This window comes from Dipodomys merriami, unplaced genomic scaffold (genome assembly GCF_024711535.1).
Source record: "Dipodomys merriami isolate MVZ:Mamm:240054 unplaced genomic scaffold, mDipMer1.0.p SCAF_657, whole genome shotgun sequence".
Lineage (NCBI taxonomy): Eukaryota > Metazoa > Chordata > Mammalia > Rodentia > Heteromyidae > Dipodomys > Dipodomys merriami.
In genome coordinates, this window is record NW_027206243.1 from 32734 (window position 1) to 42846 (window position 10113).

Below are 10113 nucleotides of genomic sequence, written 5' to 3' on the forward strand. Positions count from 1 at the left end.
TATCATAGGACTAGATATAAATTCAGACTTTTACAAAAACTTCACAAAAACACAACACCACGGAGCAACATTACATATAGTGATCAGATGTCCATGTGAAGTGGACAAAGAGGGATGCTGAGGGCTGGGAAGGTGGCTCAGTGGTAGAGTGCTTGCCTTCCATGCCTGAGGCCCTGGGTTTGATTCCTCAGCATCACATAAGCAAAACGAAAAAAGCCAGAAATGGCACTGTGGCTCAAGTGGTAGAGCGCTGGCCTTGAGATGAAGAGCTGAGGGAGAGTGCCCAGGCTCAGAGTTCAGGCCCCACGACCAGACAAAAAAAAAGAGGGATGCTGAAAGATTGAAAGATTTGGCCCAGTAGGAAAGAATAAAGAGACTGATGCTATGGTCACTGTGCCAATCAGCTCCCAGGATACAGAGCACAACTGATGCTATGGTCACTGGGCCAATCAGCTCCCAGGATACAGAGCACAGTACTGTGGTTGGTTGACTTCCATTACATTAGCCAAAGGTTTGTCGTGTACAACCTCCCATTGGCAAACTTGAACAAGTATTAGTGGTGTATAGTACTGCATCTCAATTGTGCACAGTAAGGTGTTCATCCTCTAATGAACTACATACTGTATTTTATTTTTATTAAATATTCTTCGAATATGTTTTAATTAATATTTCATATTTTTATGTTGCTTTATTTTTTTAGGCAGAAATAATTAAAGTCATCAATATTACATAACTATATAAATACTGCAAAATCGCACAATATAGTGAAAACTCCATGATACCTGCAACACAATGAAGCCACAATAAGTGAACTGCCATTTAGCAAAGGATGAATGTACTGGATATTAGGCCTTTATCTGATGTATTGTTGGTAAAGATCTTCTCACAGTCTGTTGGCTTTCTTTCTAGTTAATAGCTCTGTCCTTAGCTGTGCAGAAACTTTTAATTTTGATGTAGTCCCACTTGTCAAGTCTTTCTTCTATTTATTGTGTCCCTGTATTGTTTTACAGTAAGTTTCTACCTGTACTAATGTTTCTGTTACTCCCTTGCAGTAATTTCAAAGTTTTGCTTCTTACGTTGAGATCTTTGATCACTTTGAATTGATATTAGTGCATCGTGACAAACAGGGTTACACTTTTAGTTTACTGTAAATGTATGCCCAGAGAAACAGCTTTAATATCTGTAGAAAGTAAAACTGCTCAAACTTCAAAGGAAGATTTTTTTTGAAATTTTAATATTTTTTCCAGTGGATTTAGCAGTCTTTTGACTTAAGCATGATGATACCACAAAATACTCCTGTAAGATCTTAACAAAATGAATTCTTAAAGAGTGAGAAGTTGACACAGGTATCTAAACTTAGTTATTTCATTCAAAAAGACATGGAACTTAGGCTCCATGATTCCCAAATGATATGTGCTAGAGTAAATTTTGTTAATAATTTTATATAAGTGGTGATGCCACTTGGGTTTACCATTCAGCCATGGAAAGATTCTTCTCTCCTATTGACCTCCTTGTAGAAATTGAAGCTGCTAATATTCTTGGATTACATTTTTAAACATATACAGAACAACACGGGGCGGGGGGGGGAGGAGGAGTTGCAAGGAGAAAATACATAGATACAAAATACCCATTGTAGTGAAAAAATCAGACTTCAACCATCCTGTAGAAGGGGAAACATAACAAAGTCTCAGTGAACAAAAAGAGTCAATTTTGAAAATAAAAATTAAAAATGGGTATACTATTCAATTTATTCAAAAAAATCAATGTCCATACATTTTTTTCAAGTTCAATTTCTTCTTAATCATATATCAAAATGATTTAAGATAAACTTCCTTACTCTACACAATGATAAGTATAAAATTAAGGTCTAATGTTAATTAGAATATAAAATTTACTTGTAGAAAAAATGACACACCATGTTATTAAAACACTCATGGATTATCATTGGGAACTATATATTAAAAATGTAAGACTCTTATCACTGCCAAAGTAATAGTACCAAATATTTCACACAAATTATCTAGGAATCATTCATTAAAAATATATGTACACTTAAACATTACTATAAAGCATATCAATTATATTGCATTTTACTAAAATAATGCATGAGGAAATACATTTTCATGTATACATGAGAGAAAAATATTACAGAATACATTTAATATAGGTGTGGGATATATATTACATTTATTCCTGCAAGGTGAAGCATGGTCAAAGCCACAAGTTTGATCTTTAAGAGGGTAAGTCAGTTTTCTTTGACCCAAGGGAGTGACTTCATCTACACTTCTGTGCAGTATCCATTATCATTTATCATATTGTGAAATAGCTTCATGATAAACATGATTTTGTAAAATAATCTGTACAATTTGGGAAAACATTAAAGCTATATATTTCAAAGCCTCATGAGTCACCAACAGTTGTAAAATGTCCCCAAATTAAATTTTGGTGAAATATGACATTGCTCTAGCCTATACAAGTAAGTTTTATCAATATATGTGTTGATTTCACATAGATAATTTAAATTTACTTAAATTGCCACAAATAACATTTAATGCTTAAAGACTTTCTGAGTCATCTCTATCAAAATTATTAATTCATATGGGCACTAAAACAAAATGTCTTCTAATTAAAAGATGTCAAACACTGTGCTTAACTTTCAAAGCAGCATCTAAAGCAGCAGGTCATAATTCTTATTGTCAGAATTCATGAGTGTGAAAGACATAAGCATCCATTGGACACTGATGTTATTTTACTGGGGGACTCTCAAACCCAACAAATAAAGCATACTAAAATTACCCTCTTTTTATATAAACATGTACTTCAACTGGAAATTCATTAATTTGTTTTGACAATGTATGTGACACATTTCTCATAAAATGGTGCTATTAGTTTTTTAACTTAATCTTAAATGCATAGTTGATTAAACAGATTTCAAAGTCACAAGTCAGAGATGTGTCCTAAATACATTTTAAGTTGGTACAGGGCTTGAACTCAAGACCTGTGTGATCTACTTCAGCTTTTTCCACTTATAGCATGCACTCTACCTCTAGCCACAACTCCATTTGGAGTTTTTTTATTGGAAATAAAAATTTTTCAGATTGGCTTCCAGGGCTTGTTTCAAAATATAATTCTCAGATCTCAGACTCCAGAATAGCTAGCTCTAGTTTTGGCTTCTTGGTAATTAATTGGAGATGACAGTCTCATGAACTTTCTTGCCCAGGTCAGCTTCATACCAACTTTCTCAGATCTCAGAGATTTCTATAGAAGTAAGCCACCAGTATCTAACCTAAATTCCTAAATGATGTAGGAGACACTATTTTAAATGTGTTATTGTGACATGTTTCTGTAGAATAGGCTAAAATAGGAGATCAGAGTAGAAATATGGAGCTATTTCCAAAGAAGACACTAGTGTCTCAAAGTATAATATTAGTTAATTAGGAGGCTGAGATCCCAAGGATGAGCTTGAATCCAGGACAAGGAGACAATCACTAGAGATTCCACATCCAGAAAAAAATGTAGTCATAATGTTCAGTGTACCTATGAAAAAATGGAACCAGGTAAGTAAGAGATGGTGTGTTTGGGAGAGATGGGGAGAAATATTAAAGGGGTTATATTAATCAGGATACATTTTACTCATTCACTGACTTACATAGTTAATTGAAACTCCTTTGTACAATGAATTTCTAAGACATTTACAAATTCTTTATTTAGTTTTCGTTAGTTTACATCCTGGAGGACTATAACATCACACTGATCCTATGTGATGGTCTTGCTTTGGATTTTGGCAGAAATCATGCCACTGTTTCCATGGGTGCCAATTATCTTTCACCAGATTAGTTTTGATGGGTTTACAAACAGGAGTTACTGTGTTTTATTGTTTTTTTTTTGTTTTTTACTTTATATATGTAAGCACATCTCTTGTCAAGTAACATTGTTATCAACTTGGGCATTAAAAACCTTCCATTTTAAGGAAAGCCAGCATATAGCTGGTGAAAATATCCTTGCACCACTGCCTCTACTCATTTGGCCTATTTGAAGTGTTATAATCCCAGCAGGTCTCCACAGGCTCCAATATGGCAGAGAATATACCGCTATTTTTTAATTAAAAAAATAACTAGCAAATCTCAGCTGGAATTTGGCTATGACATTCTGTCATAGCCAAATAAGCCTAACATGTGAAGTTTAAACTTTGTTTTCTCAGAAAATAATAAAAGAAATGACCATAAATAAGTAAAGATATAAAGCAACAGTTTTGTGTTTTTATTGATAAACTCTGTAACTTGGTTATGTCAATAAGGATGTATATGTGAAACTGATTACCTATAAATTATATTGAAATGCATGACACTAATTGGAAAAGCCTCTAGAATGATTGTAAATAATAATTACAAGGCATGATGTCTTACAACATCATGATGTTTCACAACATCTTCAAAGCAAGGAATAAACATTTAAATGTAGTTCCCAAAGTGGCATGAGTAAAACAGAGACTTTTTGGACAAATATTTCTGAGGATAAAAAGCAAGAGCACCTATGTCAAATGCATTGTGTTGTAATGGATTTTAAGGATTAATATGCAGCCATTGAATAACTTGCTATGGATAATTTCCCTTTCGATTTCACATTCATGTATCGATTGTTTTATGGGTTCTTTCCTAGATTTCTTTTCTGTTCAGACTCCTATGCTAGGCCCTGGAGCTACATTACTTAGTAAAACAGACAGGATATCTGACTACTTAAAGTTTTCCTTCTGGTGGGGGAAGATATTAGGAACTTAATACATGGATAGCATACTTTGCATAAAAAGGCAGTTATATGAATAAAAAACAAGACATGAGAAATAACAATATGGACAAGGGAAATAGAAAGTCACGTGATTAGTTGTAGTCTTTCATAGAAAGATGTCATTTTGTTACCAGTGGGTGGTGGTGGAAGTGAGCATTTCATATCCTTGGAATTTCCAATGAGAACTGAATAAAATGCACACATAAACAGACACTACACAAAAATAAAATTGCAAAGCAATTACGGGGGACAGGAGAGGCTGAGAAAGAGACAGACAAGGACAGAATGAGAATACCATCAAGGGAAACAGAAATGGCAGGCCTTCCTCACCTTTGCAGCTCAGTTGCAAACATAATTAAGAAAATTTCCATTTTATTCAGTTCAGAGAATTGGAGGAATTCATTGGAATGACAATGGGCTGATCTTAGGGAAATGAAGTAACTTTAATTAAAAGACTTTTAATTTTTTCTATTTTTTATCATCATTAAGTACTTGTACAAAGGTGTTAACATTTAACAAGTAAGTATATAAATATAATACTTTGTTTTGTGGGGATTTTTACTTGTTTTGCCAGTTCTGAGGCTTGAAACTTGAACTGTTATGCTCAAAACTAGCACTCTAAACCTGGTGCTGGTGGCTCATACCTGTAATCCTAGCTACTCAGGATGCTGAGATCTGAGGATTGCGGTTAAAAGCCAGCCAGGGCAGGAAAAGCTGTGAAAGTCTTATCTCCAATAAACCACCAGAAAACCAGATGTGGCGCTGTGGCTCAAGTGGTGGAGCACTAGCCTTGAGCTGAAGAGTTGAGGGATAGCTCTTTGTCCCAGAGTTGAAGCCCCATAACAACAACAACAACAACAAAAACAAAAGCAACAACAATAAAAAGACCACGAGCACTCTACCACTTGAGCCACAGCTAAACTTCCAGCTGTTTGTGGTTAATTGGAGTTTAGAATCTCAGGACTTTGCTGCCTGGACTGGCTTCTAACTGCAATCCTCAAATCTCAGCCTCCTGAATATCTAGAATTACAGGAGTGAATCACCAGCAGCTAGCAAGTATAATACTAATTCATCAGTGTCACTCTTTTCATCATTCTTCCTACATCTCTCCCAACATAATTCCTCCCAATTTTCTTAGTTTCTTAGGATATACACTGAACTTGACTTCATTCCCAGCCCCTTTTGAGATCATTGCATGTACATTGTTTCCATCCCACAGTTCTAAGTATCTTTATGAGATGCAGTTCATATGCAGGATGCTTTTAGTAGGAGTTTGTTGTACAGATGTCAGAGTAAAGGTGCATACCGTTCCATTGCCTGAAGTTTTTCTATACCTAGGGAGAATTTCTGATGATTTACTGGCAACTAACTACTCTCAAGGAAGAGTGATCATGGGAGGTAACATGAAGAGATAAAATGCTTGGGTCTCCTAGAACATGACTAGGAGAGGGGTTTGGACTCAGGTTCTTTCCCCATAGCTAACTCTCCTTCAATTTGAGTTAAATGGGATTACAAAGTGAGCCATAAGATTTAAAGAATTATTGCTCTCTAGAAGAAATTCTACTGCATAGACAATAGACTAAATCAATGAAAGATAGGTTATTAATGTGTTTGGAGCCAACTGAAAGGGAACAGGACTACTCAAATGAGAGAGATGGCCACCACAAGAACTCTGATACTTTATATGACTTTTAGAACTGTCTTGGAGTTTTGAAAAGAAGCACAAGAAAAATCAGATCCATCTTTCCAAAGGATATTTGCATGTTGAGATAACATCAAGGTCTTTGAAAATTGTGTCTAAACAGAATATGGTGGTGGTTTCATCAAGGTGGATAGCATTTGAAATGAGATGAAAAAATCATACTTGTGTACTGTTTAATTTAAAGCTCATCTACTTTTCTGATGGACCATACCTGGGTTTAAGAAGAGGTAAAAAAATAACTCCAGTGTTCTCAGCATATAAAATAACACAGGGGTTTGATAAATGAGATGAGAGGTGTGGATGCAACAGATTTGGTGTATGATGAAATGATTGGTTTCGATTTTAATATCTAGGTTTCTCAGTAGACAAGTAGCCATGTTGAGAATCCAGCTGATGAAGGATTTTCAAATCTAAGTCCATGTTTGGGTTTGAGAAAATAGCATCTGTCAGGAGATGCCAATTTAAGTTACTGAAGTTATTAATTACTGGAGTTAAGATACACACTTTTCTTTATTTTCTTGTACAGTCAGTGGCATGACTCTCATTGTATATCACCTTTCATTTCTTAATTCCCTGATATTCTCACACCACAATCCTTTTTAGAATCATCTCTGTACTATTATTCCATTTCCTATTTAATTTACAGACATTAAGATTTCTGATGAAAGACAACAGTTGTTCAATGTTAAATCCTAGTTCAACCTGGCATTTAAACTTAACTCTGGCCCTCTTGGTAGGCAGGTGTTTTATGTGAGCGATGCCCTTTCAATTTTTCATCTTGAATTATTTTGGAGGAGCTGGTAATTTGTTTGTTCATTTTTGTTGAGTAGCATGAACATTTGAATTTCCTTTCTAATGTCTTCCATGACCCACTGGTCATTCAGCAGTGTGTTGTTTAGCCTCCATGTGATACCACACTTTCTTTAGTGGCTTTTGGTGTTGAGTTCTAATTTTATTCCCTTGTGGTCAGAGAGAATGCAAGGTATAACTTCAATGTTTCTGAATTTGGACAAGTTTGCTTTGTGGCCTAAAATGTGGTCTATTTTAGGAAATATTCCATGTGCTGCTGAGAAAAACGTGTATTCTGATGCTACTGGGTGAAATGTTCGATAGATATCTGTTAAATCTATTTGATCTATCCAGCTGTTTAGATCTGTAGTTTCTCTGTTGAGTTTTTGCCGAGTTGATCTATCTAGTGCGGAGAGTGGTGTGTTAAAATCCCCAACAATTAATGTCTTAGAAGTTATATGGGATTTGTGGGAAAGTAGTGTTTCTTGGATAAATTTGGGTGCTCCATTGTTTGGCGAGTAGATATTTAGAATTGTAATATCCTCCTGAAGGAGAGATCCCTTAATTAGTATGTAGCGACCTTCTTTATCTCTTCTCAGGAGTTTTAATTTGACATTTATTTGATTTGATATTAGGATTGCAACTCCCACCTTTTTATGGGGGCAGTTTGCTTGGTAGATTTTGTTCCAAACTTTAACATTGAAAATGTGTTTGTTTTTATGGGCAAGATGTGACTCCTGAAGGCAGCAGATAGAAGGGTCTTGTTTTTTAATCCAACTAGACAGTCTATGTCACTTAATTGGAGAGTTCAGTACGTTAACTTTAAGAGAAAGTACTGAGAGGTATTTGGAAGTTCCTGCCATGTTATCCACCTTCTCGGGGGTTGCGAAAACTTTGTTCTTCCTATGGTCCTTGGATTCTCAGTTTGGGTGCAGTGTCTTGACTTTTATTGTGGTCTTGTTGGTTATCTATGTGTAGGACATCTTTAAGAATCTTTTCTAGGGTTGGTTTTGTGGAGATGTATTGTTTCAATTTTTCTTTTCTCTGGAAGGTTTTTATTTGGCCTTCATTTATGAAGGACAGTTTAGCTGGGTACAGTATTCTTGGTTGATAGATGTTTGTTTTTAGGGCATGGCACACATCGTTCCAGGCTCTTCTTGCTTTGATTGTCTCTGCTGAGAAATCTGAGGTGATTCTAATTGGTTTTCCTTTATAGGTGATTATTCTTTTCTCCTTGGCAGCTTTAAGGATCTTTTCCTTGGTCTGAGTTGATCCTGTGTGGATGATAATGTGACGGTGAGATATCCTGTTCTGGTCTGGTCTGTTTGGACTTCTAAAAGCTTCTTGTATCTGAATAGGCCTATCTTTTTGCATGTTTGGGAAGTTCTCTGCTAGGATCCTGTTAAACAATTTTCCTAGGCCATTGACTTCTCTTTCTAGGTGCTCCTCTACACCCATTATCCTTAGATTAGGCCTTCTGATGGTGTCTTCCAAGTGTTGAATAGATCTATCATATTTCTTGGACTTGTCTTGGATGGTTGTATGTTCTTTCTCTGTAATATCTAGGCTATCTTCAATCCCTGAGATTCGATCTTCTGCATGGTCTAACCTGCTGTCAAGACTTTCTACTTTGTTTTTTATCTCTTTTCCTTCTAATTGGTCAGCTTTGATGGCTTCAAGTTCTTTGTTGTAGCTTTGTTTTAGGTCTTGTATGAACTTCTTTACTTCCTTAATTTGATGTTCAGTGTTTATTCTCAGATCACTTAGTTGATTGGTTATGGTTTCCTTGGACTCCCATTCCTTCTGTTCGGTTCTGTTCAGCATTCCCTTAGTGGTCTCCCTGACTTCCTTCAGCTCTTTGTTAATGGATTCCATGAATGACTTTAGTGATCTTTGTGTATTCTCTTCCTTCTCTCTCAATTCCTGTATTACTCTTTGATAAGCTGCCTCCTGTTCGTGGGATTCCTGTAGTTCTCTTTGAGTGTTCTCAGCCTGTTCAGGCCATTCCTGGGTTTCTCTTTTAGTAATCTCAAGCTGCTCATGCAAATCCTATATCAGCTTTTTATTAGCTTCCTTATGCTTATGATATTCCTGTATAAAATTTTGAAATGCCTCCTCTCACTCCCTGTCACGCTCATACTGTGACCTTTGTATGCTTTCAATGATTTGATTTATCATGTTTTCCAGCAGTGTTTGTAGAGCTGTTCGGGAATTCTGCTCTGGATTATTCATTATCTGTTCTGTCCCCTGATTATCGTGATTGGGAATTGAGATACCCGGATTTGCCATTTTTCTTGTGTTTTTCCGGCTTACTCTGCCCATTTGAGATGAAAATAGCACCAGTTTTGTGCTAGAACACTATCTTAAGGCAAGCATCAACCCAAGTTTGAATTTGCACAGCCAATAGTCTACAGATACAATCTAGTTCAACAAATACATCTATTCAACATCAAACAACTATACGTTAATGGGCTACGGACTGCAAAGAAGAATTTGGAAGACCAGCAATTGTTAGGGTTAGGGAGAGATGTGGGTAAAAATAGGAATAGATTGATGTGGGGAGGCTCTGGGGGAGTTAACTAAGTCTTAATCTCAAAGCAGGAAATAGGTTGGGTAGGATGAAAGTAGAGAGATAGAGAAAACAGAAAAAAAAATAAAGGGAATGGGAAAAGAAAAGAGTCCAGAAAAAATAGAAAGGTAGAAATTAATAAAAATTATGTAGATTCGATTACAATCTATTTAGATAAGAACGTGAATTTATTCAGAGAAGGGGAGGAATATAAATTAGATGTGAAAAACTTAAAAATAAAAATGCTTAAAATATTATCTAGGTATAA